General features: G+C 63.1%; 1 protein-coding gene across 2 annotated transcripts in view; it reads left to right on the top strand.

Moving 5' to 3' along the window:
- Window positions 1-9,733: 9,733 nt before the first annotated feature.
- Window positions 9,734-17,446, top strand: part of HPCAL1 (hippocalcin like 1) — a 75,791-nt gene continuing 68,078 nt past the window's right edge. For both annotated transcript variants that reach the window (XM_045844628.1, XM_045844627.1), the window contains exon 1: window positions 9,734-10,006. The gene's annotated coding sequence lies outside the window, so the exon portion shown is untranslated. The remainder of the gene's footprint in view (window positions 10,007-17,446) is intronic.

The following is a 17,446-nucleotide window of genomic DNA, read 5'->3' as shown; positions in this document are numbered from 1 at the left end:
CCCCAGGCTGGGGCGCTGGGGCACAGGGGCACAGTCCCGTCCCTCCTTGCCCTCGTCCCCTCTCCCCTTCCCAAGCCGGACTCACCCCTGTCCTTCCACGTTAGACCCTGGGGGCCTCGGGTTACTTTCTGCAAAAGCCAGCCTCGCTTAACCTCCGCAAGCTTCCGGGATGGAAGGGAGAATATTTGCATTTTTCTCCTGGGAGGTGTCTTCAACCCTGGGATGGGTTGCGTCCTTGTTACGTGGCAAAGAAAATGAAGAGGAAAAGTAGCTGCAGTTTCCCGACCGAACCAGGTCGTGGGCTTGTTTCCTGTCTCATGTCCCTCAGACGTGTGTTGCCTGGGCCCTGACGGCTGGCCAAGGGCATGGAGGGGATGAGACCAGCTCCTGCCCCCAGCGCTCGTCGGGCAGATGGAGTCTGAGCAAAGACCAGCGTCACAGAGCAGAGGCGGCGCCGGCTGGAAGGGGGCTCGGGTCCTGGTGACTCTGGGGCAAAGGGCATCGGCTGGCCCAGCAGGACGCTGTGTGGATGGGGACAGATTCCCAGCCCTGGGCCATGGAGGCAGAGAGCTTCAGTGTTCCAGAGAGAAAGGGGGGAGCTTGCAGTTATGAGGTGCCCCCTGCGTCTCCCTTTCAGGAAAACCCTGGGCCCCTACACCCCTGGGCCCCTACAGCTCTGAGACATGGGGTGGGGGGACCCTGAATAGAGACCCCCCCTGCAACCCCGCGCTCCAGGCCCGCCTGCCGTTAGGCTGCAGGGGGCTGAGGCTGTGGTGAGTTGGCTGTGAGAGAGCCCGGCACAGACGCTGGGTCGAGCATGAAGCCACCTTGGGCCTCCTGCTGGCACTGACGGGTCCCGTGCAGCCGGCTGCGAACAAGTGCAGGCCTGAGGGGACCGGGCACCCAGCAGACGGTGACTGCGCCAGCTCCATCGGGGGCTGCAGAGCCCCTCTCCCCGCCTTTGGCCTGCACGCCTGGCAGGCGCACCTGAGGCAGCAGCCTCGGGACCCAGCTTCTCGGGGACTATCAGCCCGGAGGGGCCCGACTTTTGGTTTGAAAAATAGGACCACAGACCCCAGGCCGGCTTGTATGACCCCAGGAAGCAGGTCGCTGGGCCCTTCACGACCTGTCCCCTCCTGACCTCGCTGGCCCGCTGAAGCTGCCGCCTTGCAGAGCACCTCCCACAGGTGGGCTCGTCCTTTCCCCAACACCGGAGCGAGCAAAGCCCGAAAGCCACCTCCTGAAGCTGCAGCTGCAGGCGCCCGAGGGGGTGGTGCCTGCCTCAGCGCACCCAGCAGAGGCTGGCACCTGCATTCCAGTCCCTGCTTCTTTTTCTTTTTTAAGATTTTATTTATTTATTTTTAGAGAGGGAAGGGAGGGAGAAAGAGAGAGAGAGAGAGAGAAACATCAATGTGCGGTTGCTGGGGGTCATGGCCTGCAACCCAGGCATGTGCCCTGGCTGGGAATTGAACCTGCGATGCTTTGGTTCACAGCCCGTGCTCAAGCCACTGAGCTACGCCAGCCAGGGCCTCTTCTTTCTTTTCTTTCTCATTTTAAAGAGTTTTCATAGGGCACTTACTTGCTTACTCGCAGAAATGCAGCCCTGGGCAGTGACAGGACAGAAACGGACCCTGCTCCTTTCACCCCCCACACCGTTTGTTTTATGCCCCCTGCAAAACAGACCCCTGTACTCTCGGAAGGGGATGTTCGTGGGGAATGAAGGGAGCGGACACCGGGGGCTCCAGCACCAGGGAGAGTGGGACGAGGAGGGCACCCTGCCCAGAGCGGGGCTCCGTGGGGCGGGGAGGACTGATGGTGGCTCGTGATTGGCTTGGAGCCTCGTGCATTGCTTTTCCTCCACCGCCACCTGCCCCTCCTCTTGCAAGAGGGAACCTCACCCGTGCCTCCCCTGGGCCCTCCACGGAAACCCTGGGGAGACCTCGCAGGACAGAAACGGAGCCGGCCTGTGGAGAGCCACCACGCGGCGTCTTAGGTGCCGAGACGGAGAGGGAGCACAGGCCCTCCTCCTGGGAGCCCCGAGGAAGGACTCTTCCTCCCGGGGGAGGGGCAGCTGAGCTGGGAGGGGGTCCTCCTCGGGACTGGGGGGGCGGCGCTGGCAGCCTGGAGAGGTCACAGCAGGAGCGCCCCGCCCCCGAGGTGTGGGGGCCGGCCAGGGACGAGATGGCCAGGGAGGGGTGCTGAGTTCCGGCCCCCCCTTCTCAGTGATGAGGACACCCGGGCGCAGAGAGGCTGTGGCCACACCGCAGTCCGCACAGCTGAGAGCGGTGTGTCGGAAGCCCCGGTCTGAAGGCCCGGTCCGGGGTGGCATCTCAGGAGCTCCGGCCCGGGCCCTGGACGCTCCCTGCTGGCTGGCCAGCTGGCGGGCGGGCGGGCGGGCAGGAGCTGTGGCACCCTCAGCAGGAACCCTGTGTCCAGTGCTGAGTCACTCTGGCCCCTGGCTGGTGTGGGGCAGGCTGTGGTGACCACTGGGTTCTCCCCTCCCCAGGGCTCCCAGCGGCCCCTTAAGCCCTGCTCAGATGCCCACAGGCCGACCCAGGGACCACCGCGGGGCCTGGCGAGGGCCCGCCCCTCCTCACCCACTGAGTGTTTGCTGGGCCGGGGCTGCCGCGTGACAGTGACAGTGACGGAGCGCTCACCTCGGGAGGAGGGTGGGGGGCAGGCAGGGAGCCGGTTACTGTCTCGGGGCTTCCGAGGAGCATCTGAGGGGCTCCCAGGGGAGGAAGGGGAGGAAGAGCCCCGTGGGCAGAGGGCACAGTGGGGACAGGCCCAGAGGCAGAACGCTATTCAGTTGACCCCCCAAGAAGATGCAGACAAATGAAATCTTTTTTTTTTTTGGTCACAGCCCTATTGAGCTAGAACCCATGTGCTACAAAATTCACCCATTCAGAGTGCACGGTTCAGGGGTCTTTCTGGTGTACTCCCGGAGCTGTGCGACCGTCACCGGGGCCCACGGCAGAGCCTTTCCATCACCCCCAAAGGGACCTTGTGTCTCAGAGGAGCACCCCCTCATCACACTCCCACCACTGCCTCCAGCCCCAGGAACCCGCACACCCGCTGAGAAAATGAAGTGGCTCTTACACAGGGCGTTCGATCTTTGCAGACCCTGACCTGCCTCGACAGTGCGCACGCCGGTGTGCGCCGGCTGGTGTGCGCTGGCGGTGTGCACGCTGGTGTGTGTGCATGCTGGTGTGTGTCGGTGGTGTGCACACCGGTGTGCATGCTGGTGTACGCCGGTGGTGTGCATGCTGGTGTGTGTCGGTGGTGTGCACACCGGTGTGCACGCTGGTGTGTGCACGCTGTTGTGTGCATGCCGGTGTGTGCCGGCAGTTAGGCCCGGTGCCTTCCCTGGCACCGCCGCTCGTGGGCAGGCTGCTCTCTCCCGGTCTTGGCACGCTCGCCAAAAGCAACGGACCGTCCGTGCGAGGGTTCATGGCTGGACGCTCACTTGAATTCCTTTTGTCCGTGTACCCGCCCTCAGGCCAGCACCGGTCTGTGCCGACGACCACCGCTCTGCAGCTCCCCCGGCCGTAAATCCGCACGCACAGCCCTGGGGGCCCCTGCTGCCGCGCGGCCGGTGGTTCCCAGAGTGCGGTCACCTGACCGGCCGAGGCAGCGTCCCCTGGGAACCCGTCAGCAATGCAGGTTCCCGGGCAAGCCCGGTCCCAAGCTTGGGGGTGGGGCCTAGCAACCCAGGTTGTTCTGAGCCCTTCTGGGGGGTTCTGCTGCACAGGGAGGTTTGAGACCAGCGGGCGCTGGCCACTCGTGGCTGTCGAGCACTTGAGACGCAGCCAGTCCCCGGAGAGAGGTGCTGTGCACAGAGGACACTCTGAGTTCCAAAGGCTGAGAATGAAAAAATGATGCCAAACACCTCGTTTGTAATTTTTAGATGGATGACACGTTGACATTCTAACATTTTCTGTATACTGGATTAAGGAACGCATCATTACAGTTAATTCCGCCCGTGTCTTCTCACTTTAAAGACTGTGCCCCCATATGTGGGTGGCAGTTTTTTCTGCCGGAACGTGGCCGGTGCTGGCTGGGAGGCCATGGGCGATGCCCGGGGCCGTGGGGTTACTTGCGCCCCCACTTTGGTCCTGGGCCTGTCTCCAGTGCACGCACCTGTTTCCGGCTCCGGCGGGGGGGGCAGTTTCTCAGGCCCCAAAGCTCTGTTTCCAGAGGAGAAGCTGAACCGGAAAGGCAAGTGGCCTTTTCCAGTTCAGACTGGTTTGCAACAGCGGGCAAAGCGGCTGCTCGTGTTTGGCTTGGGGGTCTGTGAGTTAGCATGAGTGACGTGCAGCCGGACAGACGGACTCTGGGCCGCTTCCGTCCCGGTTCCGTGGCATGGAGAAGGCGTCAGGCCCGGGGCTGGGGGCTTACACCGGGGGCGGGGGGCTGGCGGGCGGCTGACGAGGTGCCCCCTCTTGTGCTGGGCAGTCACGTCACGCACGCAGGGCTCACGTGGGGCATGGGCACAAGCGCTCGTCCGTCCGGCTGTGCAAACCAGCATCGGACATCGGCCCCGGGGGGTCTAGTCCCGCCCACCCCTGGTGCAGGGGCTCCTCCAGCACCCGCAGTCCCGGGCGAGCACCTCGGGGGCGCACAAAGCCCTTTCCCCATTTCCTCAGCACCCCGACCTGTTCCACCCCGGTCACCCCAGCACAGAGCCTTCCCGAGGAAACGGCCCAGAGAGGTCCAGTGTCTTGTTCAGGTGACACAGCAGGAACGCGCCGGAGCTGGGACCAGACCCCGAGTCTCCTGGCAGAGTCGCTGGATGGTTTTCTTCAGACACTTGCAGCGGTCGGTCAGCCTTTGAGGAAGACGGAGGTCGGGGACGTACCTTTCATGGAGGACCTACCACACCACCGGCCCGTCTCGTGCTTCAGCCCCCCCCTTTTGGCCCAAGGGAGGCGGCAGCACCCAGGTTTCACATCAGGAAATCAGAACCCCGGGTTAGGGCTGGAGAGACGTCGCCGAGGAGAATGTTCTAGGCTTGCCAAAGGAGAGGGAGAGGAGAGGGAGAATTTGAGGATGTCCGATGTTGCTCATTGAAGCCTCTGTCCCATGAGGTCGCCCTGGAGGTCCCAATGGGGTTAAGGGACCCCCCCGGGCCCCGATGCCACTGACTAAGGAGCCAGCACACGCCCCCAGGTCCGCCCGACCTGGAACCCTGCTCCTTCCCCTGGCGACGAGACGGCCCCGGCCCTGAGCCCTACCAGCAGGCCAGGTTCCCTTCCCCACCCCCACCCTGATGAGGTCTTAAAAGGCCCTGGTCCTGAGGCCGGGGGCTCAGGGGACCCCAGCCCTGAGATTGGAGGGGGCAGCGGGGCAGATGGGGTGGGCGGCAGAGCCTGAGCAGACGCACAGGGCACGTCTCAGCAGGGTGCCACAGCAGGATACCCCAGGCTGGGGGTGGGGCGCCAACAGCAGACGTTCATTTCTCACGCCTCTGGAGGCTGGAGGGCCAAGGTCAGGGCCGACCGATTTGGAGTCTGGGGAGGACCCTCTTTCTCCCAGGCTTGCAGAGGGCCGCCTTCTAGAACTGTCCGTCCTCACAGGGCCTCTGTGGGAGGAGGGAGAGGCCGGACCTTCTCTTCCTCTTCTTACAAGGCCGCCAATCCTATCGGGCTAGGGCCCCACCCTTAGGAACTCCTTTAACGGCCCTCTCCTCCTAAAAGTCCTGACAGGTACATGGGGCGGGGGGGTAGCGCTTCAATGTACGACTGTGTAGGGGACACACCTCGGTCTCTCGCAGGGCAGTCGCCCTAGGAGAAGACACACTCTAGTGTAACGTGACCCCCTGGAGCTTGTAAGGATGAAGAGGGAAGAGGATCCACCCGCATGTGCCTCTGAGTCACACTTCCTGGGTGACCCGTGGGGCGTGAACACGGGGGGACCTCAGATGTAAGCAAGATGCCCTAAAGGTCCCACTCCCCACTTCTGACGCATCTACTGACTCGAGGCCGAGTCCAGTGGTTCTTTCCAGCACGTTCCCTGCCTGCGTCCTCTGCTTTGAGCTTCTGGGGTCAGGGGAAGGGCAGGCCGCCAGGGGCGCCGCTCCGGCCGAAGGGAACGTCCTCCTCTTTCCTGGCAGCCACACCCCCCTCCCCCGCTGTCCCTACAAGTGAAACCGCAACGGAGCAGAAGAGGACCTGGAGACACCCGCTTCCTCAAACCCCGGGGAGCCGGGTTCGAGGGCGAGAGCCCTGCGGCCTTGAAAGAACCTCCCCGCTGGCAGGGCATGCCCTCAAGGGCATCGCGGTACTTCAAACACATTTTTTTTGAATGGTGTCTTTTCCAAAGCCCGTGTGGGCCCGGCACCGCGACACCGAGTCTGGCTTTTAGACCCGGCTGTCGCCGGTTCGCGTGAGTGACCCTGGGCACTTCACGTCTCCAATTGTCGGTGTTCTTGTCTGTAAAACAGGGGAACGACTTCAAGGATGGCAGAGATGACGCGTGTCAAAGCGCTTCAAAAATAACATCATACAACTCAGATATTATTATCATTATTATTATTATTATTAAGAACAGTCAGTCATTCCTGTCTTTAAGCTTCTGCAGCCATTGTACGGAAGACAAGTTGCATACAACACCAATGGTAGAGAGCATCGCACCCACTATGTGTCAAACTGCTCCCCCACAAAGACGCAGAAGGCCCGACCCTATGGAAGAGCGACCTCGTTTGGAAACGGGGTGTACGGCTGAGCCGGTTAGGAGGAGGTCGAGGGGGGTGCGGGGTAGGCTCTGACGCACTGCAGCTGGTGGCCTTACAGAAAGGGGGCGTTGGGACCCGTGCAGAGCAAAGACAGCGTGAGGACACAGGATGAAGACAGCCGCCGGCGAGCCAGGGCACACCTGGGGTGGCCGCAGCTAGGGGAAGGGCCTGGGACGGACTCCTCCTGACAGTCCTCAGAGGGAACCAACCCCGCCGACACCTTGACCTCGGACTTCCAGCCTCGGGAACCTGAGATAACACACGTTTGTCATTCAAGCTCCTCCTGCCTGTGGGACTTGGCCACAGCAGCCCCAGGTAACCAAAGGGCACCGTCCCCTGTCCCCTGACGTGGCTCTCTTACTTGCTCCCGTTTATGAAATGCCGAGACACTTCATGTGTCACCCCAGCATGCTCCCTCCACGGCGCTCTGGGGGGGCTGCAGTCCCGGCCCTGAGGTGCGGGAGACCCAAGAAGGAAGAGGACAGGCGGTGTCTCACCCTGGGGGAGACACGCGCCTTCTTGGGAAGTCCCGAGAAGGGAGAGGTCCGTGTGAGCTGAGAGGCTGGGGGCGAGTGGAGCGCCCAGCTGAGCCTGGGGGGTCAGGGGGGTTCCTGGTGGCCGGGGAGAGAGGGAGGCGGGCTGGCCAGGGGAGCCCACAGCCCGGGGCCTGCTGCGGAGGTCCGTGGGAGAGGCCGGGGCCAGGCACTCGCGCTCGTGGAGCTTCCTCGCCGTCCACCCCGCCTCCCGCCTGCATCCACCGTGTCCTCTCTCCTCCTTGGCTTTCTAAAAAAACCTTCACCCGAGGATATGCTTTTATTGATTTTAGAGAGAGGGGAAGGGAGGGAGAGAAACATCGATGCGAGAGAGAAACATTGGTCGGTTGCCTCTCGTACAAGCACCGACTGGGGACTGAGCCCGCACCCCAGGCCTGTGCCCCGACGGGGAATCAGATCCGCGACCCTTCAGTTTACAGGGTGACGTTCCAGCCAGCTGAGCCACACCGGCCGGGGCCTCCGAGGCCCTGTGAGCTGCTCCTGGCCCTCTTCCCGTGAGCTGGGTTTGCAGCTGGTCAGAGCTCAGGCCTCAGCGACCGTAATGATCAGGCTTTGCGTGGACACCTGTGGCCGTGGCACTGCGCGTGGAAGGAGGGGGCCCGTTTCTGTAGCAGAGATAGCTTGGTGTGCTCCCCAAAGTGGCTGTTAGCTTCGGGGCACCCGGACGACTGCAGTTCCCAGACCCCTTGCCGCCAGGGACCCCGGGACCCATTCCAGTCTGTGAGTGGGAGCAGGACTGATGTGCGCCCCCCTCAGGCTTAGCTCCTCATGACCCTCGAGAACGAGGGATGAGGCTAAAGACGTCCTCTGGGAGACGGCTGGAAGCAGAGGGACCAGTGGGAGTTCCGGAGTCCTGAAGGAGCGGAATCTCTACGTGGAAGACGCTGGGACTCCTCAGTGCCCGTGTGGAGTCTTCCCCATGCCCGCCAAACTGCCCTGAAGTGGGGTTGCATATGTGACCACAGCAGAACGTAGCTACCCCTGCTAACCCAGTAACTGCGGCCAACTAACTAGCCAGCGGGCCGGGTCTGGGCACCTGACGGAGGGCCCGTCCCCTGGAACGCTCCCTCGGCGTGGATATGCTCCAGGAAGCCCCACCACAGCCTCGGCCACTGGTCCCTGCTGAGGAGGGAAGATGGCAGCCCCGTGCCAGAGCTGGCTTTGCACGGCAGGTGTCCAGGCTGTTGCTCCTGCCGGTGCTCAGTCCCCATTTCCTAGTCCTTAATGCTCACAGCAGGGCCGACGAGGAGACTGGCTTGCTCTGGGGGTCCTGCCCTCTGCCTGAGGAGAGGGGTCTGGGCGCAGACCACCCAGCTGCCAGGCCCCCCCGATCCCCGCGGAAAGCCACCCACCGCTGTTTCTCTCTGCCGCCTCCTGGGTAGTGGGAGTTCACACGCTGTGTTTTTATGGAGGAGGATTTGAGTTTTTCCCTAGATGCGCTAGCAAGACAGTTTGTCTCAGCCTAACACTGAGGCCCAGCTCCGCATCATGGCTGTTTCTGTGGTTACCTTTCTTCAGGGATGTTTAGGGTGGGCCACGGAGGTGGTGGTGGGTGTGTATTAGCTCTTCCAAGGCCCCGATTTTCCGGAGCTCCTGGCGAGAAGTGCCTGATTGCTGCCCTCTGACGCAGGTGCCATGGGCAGGGGGGCGCAGGAAGTCCGTCAGGAACACTGTCTGCCTCTCCCTGAGACCCAGGAGGCCACCTGTCCCTGGGGCGGGCATATCAACCAAGTCCCTTCCCGGGCAGAGACTGAAGACCCACAGTGCATCAGGGAGGGAAGGGCCCGAAGTCCGGTCCTCCTGCGGTCCATTTCACGGGAGGGGAGCAGAGGCCTGGGCGCCAGGGCGGCCTGCCCCCCAAACCTGGAGGTAGCACAGTCAGCCAGAGCCCCGGCCGGTCTCCCTGCTCCGGGCCCCGCGCTCCCGCCCCGCAGGAGGCGCGGAAGGTTGGTGGTATCTGCTCATGGGACGAACAGCAGGGGTGCGGGGGTGGCCAGAGGGGCCTAGCCGGCGGCCTGGGGCGACTCGGCCTCTTCCCCTTCTGGGCCACGGGAGCCGCACTTCCTGCAGAGACCTCGGGAGGCGGGGGATCTGGCGCAGGGCCGGCTCTTCTCGGGCGCCGCCTCCCGGCCTCTCCCACACCCGCGGGCCAGAGGCCAAAGGTTTGGGAGGCGGAAGCAGGACTCCCCTCACCCGAAATCGGGCGGGGCTCGGACTGGGCTGGGGTGCGGCTCCGCCGAGAATGCGCCTGAAGGAGCCGGGGGCTGGTGCGGAAAGGTGCAGAGGTCCTGCGCCAAGGGACCAGCTGGGGCGTGGCCGAAGCGAGGGCCCGGGCGGGGCTAATGTGGGGGGCGTGGTCGAGGCGGGGGCAGGTCCGCAGGAAACTTGAGCGCCCGCCCCAGGCCGCGGGCCCCGCCCCCGGCCCCCTCTGGGCCCCGCCTTCGCGTCCCTTCCTTCCCGGGGCGGGCAGGCGGGCCTCTGCGTCTGCAGGCGGCGGACGGGCTCGCTCCCTCCCTTGCTGACGGCTTCCTTTTGTTTTTCTGGACGGCGATGAACGCAGGGCCGGTGCGGCGGCTGCGGGCGCAGGGAGGCCGGCGATCCTAGCCACCCTTCCCGGTCTCGGCGCGCTGATCCTGGGCAGCGGCCGGCGCCTACCTCAGCGCGGCGGCGCCGAACTTGGGATCGGGAAGCCGGCGGACTGTGTCCTGCGCTGAATCAGGTAGGGAAGGGGCGGGCTGCTGGCTGCGGGAGTGCGGGCGTGTGCCTTAGCGTCCACTGTGACCGGGCTTTCTACGTGTGTGCGCGCGCGCGTGTGTGTGTGTTGGGGGGGGTGCCTGTGTTTCTCTGTGTGGTGGAGTTGTGGGTAACAGGACGCTGGTGTGTCCCCGGAATGGCGTGTCCTCGTGGGGATCCGTGTGTGCACAATTTGGGCCGCGTTTGTGGAATCGTGTGGCAGGGACAGTTGCTGGTGGGGACTGGTGCCGGGTGGGTGTGCAGTGCGAGCCGCTCTGCGTGGGGCGGGAGTGGCGAGGTGGACGTGGGCGGTCCAGCTCGACGCTCCCAACCCTGTCCCCGCTGGCCCGTGCAGTGCGGAGCTGCGGAGCCCGCGGAGACAGCTGGGATCCCCAGGGGTTGGCGCGGGCCTCGGGGGCAGCTTGTACTAGCCCCGCCGGGAGGCAGGTCCACGCGGCCCACGTGGGTCATCTTTGCGCTCTGACGGGGGAGGGGGCATGTCGGCCATCCGCTTCCTTCTTCCCTGGCCCTGTTCCCGAGTTAGGAACCCTGGTGTCTCAGGGACCTGCACTGCGACCTGGGTCAGACACCCCAACCACACCCCACCTTTCTGGGTTGCAAATTGCTTCTCAACCAAATGGGGGCAGTTCCTCCCTCGGGGTCTGTCGTGACAGTTCAAACGAGAACGCACTCAAGATAGATCTGGTGCACAGTAGATGCTACGTTAATTGGGGGTCTCCTTTTAAAATAAGATATTCTCTTCTTTATCGTGGGTGGGGCTCTTACATTTCCCCTTCCTCTCGTGTTTTGCGCCTCTCTCACGGCTCTAACTTAATCGAGAAGCACCGAGATTCGAGAAAGTTTCGGCAGGTAGGCGCCGCCGCCGCCGCCGCGTCCCACCTCCCGGCAGTGCCGCCTTGGGTGTGCGGGAGCGTGCAGCGCGGCGCTCTGGCCAGTCTCCAGCCACGGAGGCTCCGGCGCGCGAGCTGGGGCCCTGCTTCTGGCCAAGGAGCGCCTGCGAGGGTGCGGAGCCCTTTTGTTCAACAAGTGCCTAGTGCGTGCAGCCCGTGGAATCTGGCAGCCATGGGGTGGAAGTGGCGCTCCCGGCGGGGCCGGATCTCCGGCTCCCGGAGCGTCCTGGCTGGGCCTGCTTCCCCCTGGAGGAGAGTGTTTGCCAGTACGCCCGCGGCGAGTCCTGCCTTGGGCCTGCCCGTTGGACACCCTCGGGTCACCCTACCCCCGGCCCACTCCCTTTGATCAGGCTCACGCCGGAGGCCGAGGGTCCACGTGGGATCCTGCAGCCTAGTGCCACACCTTAATTTTAAAAATACTTAGTTCGGAAACCTGTTACTGGTAACTTTGCACCTCAGTGAGCCTACCCACTGCCCTAACGGCGTCGCCTTGCGCTCTCAGGGAGAGAACCCTGCCAACAGCGCCAAAGGCCAGCTCAGACCCTGCGGGGCCATCTGGCAGCCGCCTTCTGCCAAGGCCACTGGTTCCTTCCCTGCGGCTTCCCAGTGTCTTCTCCTGGGGACCCTGCCCAGTCTGAACAACAAATATCCTTTCACCGAGGGAGCAGCCAACCTTACCACGCAGGAGGCTCTTGACACGGAGCTGGGCTGGCCCGGCAGGGGCGAGGGGACCGTGGCGGGGCTGCCTCTGACTCCCCGCTGCGTCTCCCAGAGGCAGGTGCTCCGAGGGCGCTCTCAGGGAAGCCGGAATGCGCGGCAGGCTTTCCCGGCACAGCCGCAGAAGGCTCTGGTTTGGTTCCTGGGGCGTTTGTTTTCCACCAGGAATCTCAGCCGTGATGGCGCAGGGGGAGGAAGCGAATGAGCGAAGGTTTCACCCTGCTCGATGCCGGGGGCACGCTTAGGATGCAGCCTGTTTCGTAAGATGACTTTATATCCTGGAAGAGAAGGGGCTTTTGAATCCCACTCTCTTCCCCACAATCATATTCCGTAGTAGCATTTTAAAGAAAATCTGTCTGGCTTTCTTAGGGGGGAGACCAAGAGCTGGGTAGCTTTCCCCTTAGTTACAGCCAGCCCTTGGCCTCGAGCAAGCCGGCGTTTTGGCCCTAGCTCGATTTCTGTTTCACTTTTGAAAGGTCCTGTAATCCCTGAGCTTTGAGGTTTTACTGAGTAATGTGCCACAGAGAAGGCCCGGGGGGCTGTGCCTCGCGCCCACCGTGGGGGCCGGGGCTGAGCTCTAGCCCTGCCTGCCCCCTTGACCTTCCACTCGACGCTTTCTGTAAGGTGGGGGACAGACGCCAGCATGGGGTAGTCACTGGGGAGACTCGGAATCGAGAATCAGATGCCCGGAAGGTCATTCGGCTCGAGACACAGAGCTTTGCCCAAACTCTAGCCAACGATCCATTCATCCCCAATAATACCTCCTAGGGAGAGACTCCAGGAGAAGTAAAAGCTTGGACAGATTGCTTCAGAATTTATCTAATGCCGTCTTCTGGCCACAGGGCTGTGCCAAGTGAGAGGTCAGGAGGGACCAGGAATGGCCTCCCCCCCCCCCGCCCCCCCCGCCCCCGCTCAAACCCGGGTGCATTCCTACCTGGCGCTGCTATGCAGTCTCCATGCAGGTGAAGCAGGGGTGTTATCTCCCAGGGCTGCACCCCTGCCTCCGGGGCCTCGCACACGCAGTTCCGAGGGTTGCCATTCCCATAAAATGCCATGTGGAGTGCCTGGCGTCCGGGCAGCCTGTCTCCTCCTTACTCCTGTGGTCCTTCCCCCGCCCTTATTCCGAGACCTCGCCTTGCCACTGCTAAGTGATAAAGTGCCAAATTCACAGCACCCATTTATGAACCAGTGGTAACCCAGGATGCTCATAAGAAGCCTCAGAGTTTATTTGGCACCAAAGAGTCAGCCGCTTGGCGGCTGCAACGTTACCGAGATAAGGATCAGGTTTGTATTAGAACTCAGCATTCCAGCCAGTCCTTAAATCACACTTGTTTGTTGCCGGATAATGCTACCGATTTATGAGGTGCCAGCCCAGACTTGATGGAGGATTATGTGTCATTTGCTAGTTTGTAGCACCTGATGTCATTGCGCTCGGGGAAGAAGGGCGCCGGAGACTCGAACCGTGCTCTGCCCGGGGATTCACCGCTCACCGCCCTCTCGCTGGGATTCTTTAGGGTTTTCAAGTCCACACATAAGCCTGCACCTGGTCGTGGCCCTTTGGGCTGAGTTTCTCATCGTGTGCAGGGATCGTGGAGCAGGCTGAGGGGTTCTCGCAGTGCTGCTGGCCCCTCGGGGAAAAACGGTTTCTTTCAAATCCCTTTCCACGGAAACAACCACAGGAAAAAAGGTGGGGAACTAACAGCGTGAGGGTTTCGCGTAACTTCAGGGAATCGATACCGTTTGGCAGGCGGACCGTTTCTTAGGCACTGGTGAGCGAGGTGGAAGTCTAAAGAATTTCTTTTTAATCATCTGGAAAGCACAGTAAATCCTTTACGAGGGCCCTGCCTCGGCGTTGTCCTTTCGGGCATAATTGAATTTCTGAGGCAGAGCGTCGAATCTCTGCCTTGATGAGGCCTGGCTAACCAGACACCTTCCGAGACATCGCAGGCTCTCTTCCCGGCGCGGCCCTTCCCTGCCTACCTGGGGGCGGCGGAGGGGCCTCCTTGGGGCGCTCTTCACGCCCCTTTACAAGCCGAGTGTGCCCCCCACGCCTGGGAGTCCGGGGCTGTGTTTTCCGAGTGCACTTCTCACCCCGAGGTGCAGCCCAGGGAGGCAGGAGGCCAGGAGACGGGGTGGGGGGTTGGGAGGGGGACATGACCTGCCTGCATCAGCCCCCCTGCCTCCCCGGAGGAGAAGCCCGAGGGGCGAGGGGTGGGTCTCCGACCCTTGGCTGAGAACACCCAGGGTTGTCCAATGCTGACTGCGCGATCCTGAAGACAGGAGGAAGGTTTTGGGGTGCAGGGCTCCCCGCCAGTGAGTCTTCCTTCCCCACAGCCTCCACACCCTGTTGCCCTGGCCAGAGCCTTGCCTTGCTCTGGGTGCCCGGGAGCAAGGGGGGAGATGCCCCTGTGTCAGGCTTCATGCTGAGGGCTCGGGGGAGCAGGGCAGAGCGGTCCCCACGCTCACCCCCACGCAGCCCCCCAGGACACCCCCGAGCAGAGCCCCGAAGTGGCCCCCAGCTCTGAGACCCTTCTGCAGCCCACAGCGCTGGGCGACCCCCTCCGCTCGCTGGCTCGCCCCGGCCTGCGCTCTCACGGGTGTTTCTGTGCCCCTGCCCCATCCAATGGGCCCACACCCCCTGTTGCCCCGCCCCTCCGCCCCATCCCTGCACCCCTCCCCCCAGCCCCACGCCCCCTCTTCCAGGAGCGAAGCCTTCTCGCCGCCCTTCGCTGCAGTCATGGAGTCCTGTGGTCAGTGTTTGAATAGGTTTTGTCGTCTCACTCAACACACCCCCCCAGCCTGTCGCCCACCCCCCCAGTCGATTCTCTCCTCAGGAAGCATTCCTCCGAAGAGCGGCTGTGTGCCTTGCTCCTTGGTGAGCTGGGCCCTGGCCTCCTCCCTGCCTCAGGTGGGACTAGTCTGTCCAGCCCCGCAGGTGCTGCAGCGGGGTGGGGAGGAGGCCCACCCCCACTAGGTCCGGGGCCTCCCGGGAGGCCGTCGCCGTGCTGACAGCCAGGACGGGTGCAGGTGTCTGGGAGGGGGCCGGACGGAGTCTGAGCGGGGAGAGAAGAAAGGCAGGCCCCCCTGCGGCCCCCGCGCAGAGGGTTGGCTCTGGCCGCCCCCTCGTGGTCCCTCCCCTGAGGTCGGAGGCAGAGTGTCCAGCGGCGCCTGGCTGCTCACCTAGCTGCAGCAAACGGTGGTGGCTGCTATTGGCTATTGAAATGTTTTTTGGGGGTGTGGGGTGGGGGGCAGGGCGTCCTCTGTCCCTAAGTATTTCTTTTCAGACGCAGGGAGTTCCAGGCATGTTTTGACCCAGAGTGTAGTAGCGAGGCGTCTGATGTGAGAGTCTGTGAATGCGTGGGCTTCGCGGGCCCTGGAAGCGAGCCAGGGAGGGGCGCCGCGCGGAGTCCGGGAGCCGCTGGGTCGGGCTGTGACAGCTCCCGTATCCCGAAGAACATCTCTCAGGGTCCTGGACGAAGTGGCCCTGAACTTGGGGAAGCACAAAATAAGGAGGCCCAGACCTCTCATCCCCCCACCCTCCCCAAGCGTTCGGAAGGCGTCGATCAAGTTTGGGTGCGTGCGTGCCAGCGGGCCACCGGGACTCCCGGGAGCGGCGGAAGGATTCGGGTCTGCGCAGTGGTGTGTGATCCCAGAGGCCCCCTCCCGCCCCCCGCTCCCCTCCCCCCACCGGCAGCCAAATGCTCAGGTCTCTGCCGCCTTCCTGTGCCTTCCACAGACGTTTCCAGAAAATGGAATTGGCGACAGCTCCCTCCCCTCCTCCTCCCATCCTTTCTCTTTGCTGCTCTGCAATCCAGTTTTGGAGAGAAGCAAGAACCTCTCAGAATCAATCGCTAGGGTTTCAAAAAGTCATTTTCAGCATTGTGCCGTTTTCTGTATTTATGTGTGTGGCTGGAGAGTCACTCCCGGCGGAGCGGGCGAGCGAGCGTGGGATGTCCAGAAGCGCAGAGGCTGGCCGTGGGCGGGCAGGACTTCAGACTCTCCCTCTCCCCCTTCCTCTCCCCCTTCCTCTCCCCCTCCCTCTCCCTGTCTCCCTCTCCCCTGCGCGAAGCGTGGGGTGGCAGTGGCAGGGACCAGACTTTATTAAAAATCCGTCAGTCGGGCAGTGCCCATCCCATGCTCGGTTACGCAGCCTGGGCAGCCTGCGTCCAGGGGTGGGAGACGAGACATGGCGGCTGCTTCGTCTTCTGACTCCCCGGTGTCTTTCTCCTGCCCAGTAAGTAAAGGTGGGAACGGGCCTCAGGCAGATGCCAAGGCCCGGGCTCTGGGCGCGTTTGATCCCTTCTTATTCCCGGGAGAGTGCTCTTCCTTCCTTCTTTCTGTCTGGGGACGGGGTGCGGAATTGCTGCTTTTATTGGCATGTGTTCTTGGTGATGTGCGCGCGCCTGACCCGAAAGTAGCCTGGCCGGGCCGACTGTCCTCAGAGCTGGCAGTGAGGCGAACGGACACGTGTGATTTTGGGAATCATCTTCACCACCGATGGTGGGCGTGGGGGGGAGGGAGGTGCCGCCCAGGTGAGGCGTCCAGGTGCTCCCTGTCAGGGACGCCAAGCTGTGCCCAGGTCTCCCCGTGGCCTGTAGCGCCTTCCCGCTGTGTCTCGTCCCGGGCCGGTTGCTGGCTTTCCAGGACAGCCCACCCTTACCTTCATCCTTACTCTCACCATCACCACCACCCTCACCCTCATCCTCACCAGCTCCCACCACCGGCGGCACCACCGGCGGCACCAGCATCAGCACCCAGTCTCCGCATCCCCTCCCACCCCGTGGGCCGCCGCCTCACAGAGCCCGGTTCCTATTAGCTGATGCGGCCGGGGTGGGATGGTGGGGGGTGGGGGTGGGGTAGGGGGGCAGGCATACTGGGAGGGGGTCGTGAGGGCAGTTAGGACAGGAAGACAGCTAGGGTGGGGGAACCCGAACGGGTGGATGATGTCACACCGAAAGTGGCCTCAGGAGAATGATCTGGAAGATTCTTGGAAAATCCCAGCTGTGGTGGTTAATTTTATCTGCCAACTTTGCCTGGGCTCGGGGACGCCCAGAGAGCTGGCCCACGTTGCTTCTGGGCGTGTCCGCGAGGCGTCTCGGGAAGGGGTTGGCACTTGAAGCAGTGGGCGGAGTCCCGGAGACCACGCTTACCCACGCGGGGGCGGGGGGCGTCCCCCGATCTGTTGAGGCCTGAGCAGAACCCTGAGCAGACAGAGGAGGGAGGACGGAGCCCTGCCCGCGGGAGCCTGGACGTCTGCACGGAGGGGCCTGCTGGGAGGACCTGCACACGTGTGGGGGGCGGGTCAGCGCATGAGCGCTGTTCTCCGCGCCCCTGGCCCAGTGGCGAGGGGGCGTTGCGCACGCGTTGCAACCGCAGGGCAGCGGTCTGGAAGCCCGCGAGGCTGGAGGGGCTGGGGACTGACCCTGTCCCGTCATCGATGTCTGGCTTTCACTGGGCATGGGTGGCTTTTTATGGCCACATCTCAGGTTCCTCCTTCGTGCAAGGGAGCTCTGGGCTAATAACCTCCGCGTTCGGTCCGCTCGACAACTCAGCGCAAATGTCTGAAATGTGCACTTGAGTGACAGGGCGCACCCAACCTAAAGCAGAGAGAGAGTTTTCATAGCTGAACGGACTGCAGAAAAATTAAAAGAGTGAACCTCTTAGGAAACACGGACGCTTTAGTAACGGCCATGTTAGGAGCTGACATCCTCATTCAGCAGAAACTGATAACGTGGAGGGACAGATTGGTGGAGCTCCGAGGAGGCCGAGGGCGGAGGGCGGAGGGCAGAGGGCGCGGC

The sequence above is a fragment of the Phyllostomus hastatus genome, unplaced genomic scaffold (genome assembly GCF_019186645.2).
Source record: "Phyllostomus hastatus isolate PE091 unplaced genomic scaffold, TTU_PhHast_1.1 phas_contig_402, whole genome shotgun sequence".
Classification (NCBI taxonomy): Eukaryota; Metazoa; Chordata; class Mammalia; order Chiroptera; family Phyllostomidae; genus Phyllostomus; species Phyllostomus hastatus.
The sequence above is the reverse complement of the archived record's forward strand: the minus strand, read 5'-3'. Positions and strand labels throughout refer to the sequence as shown.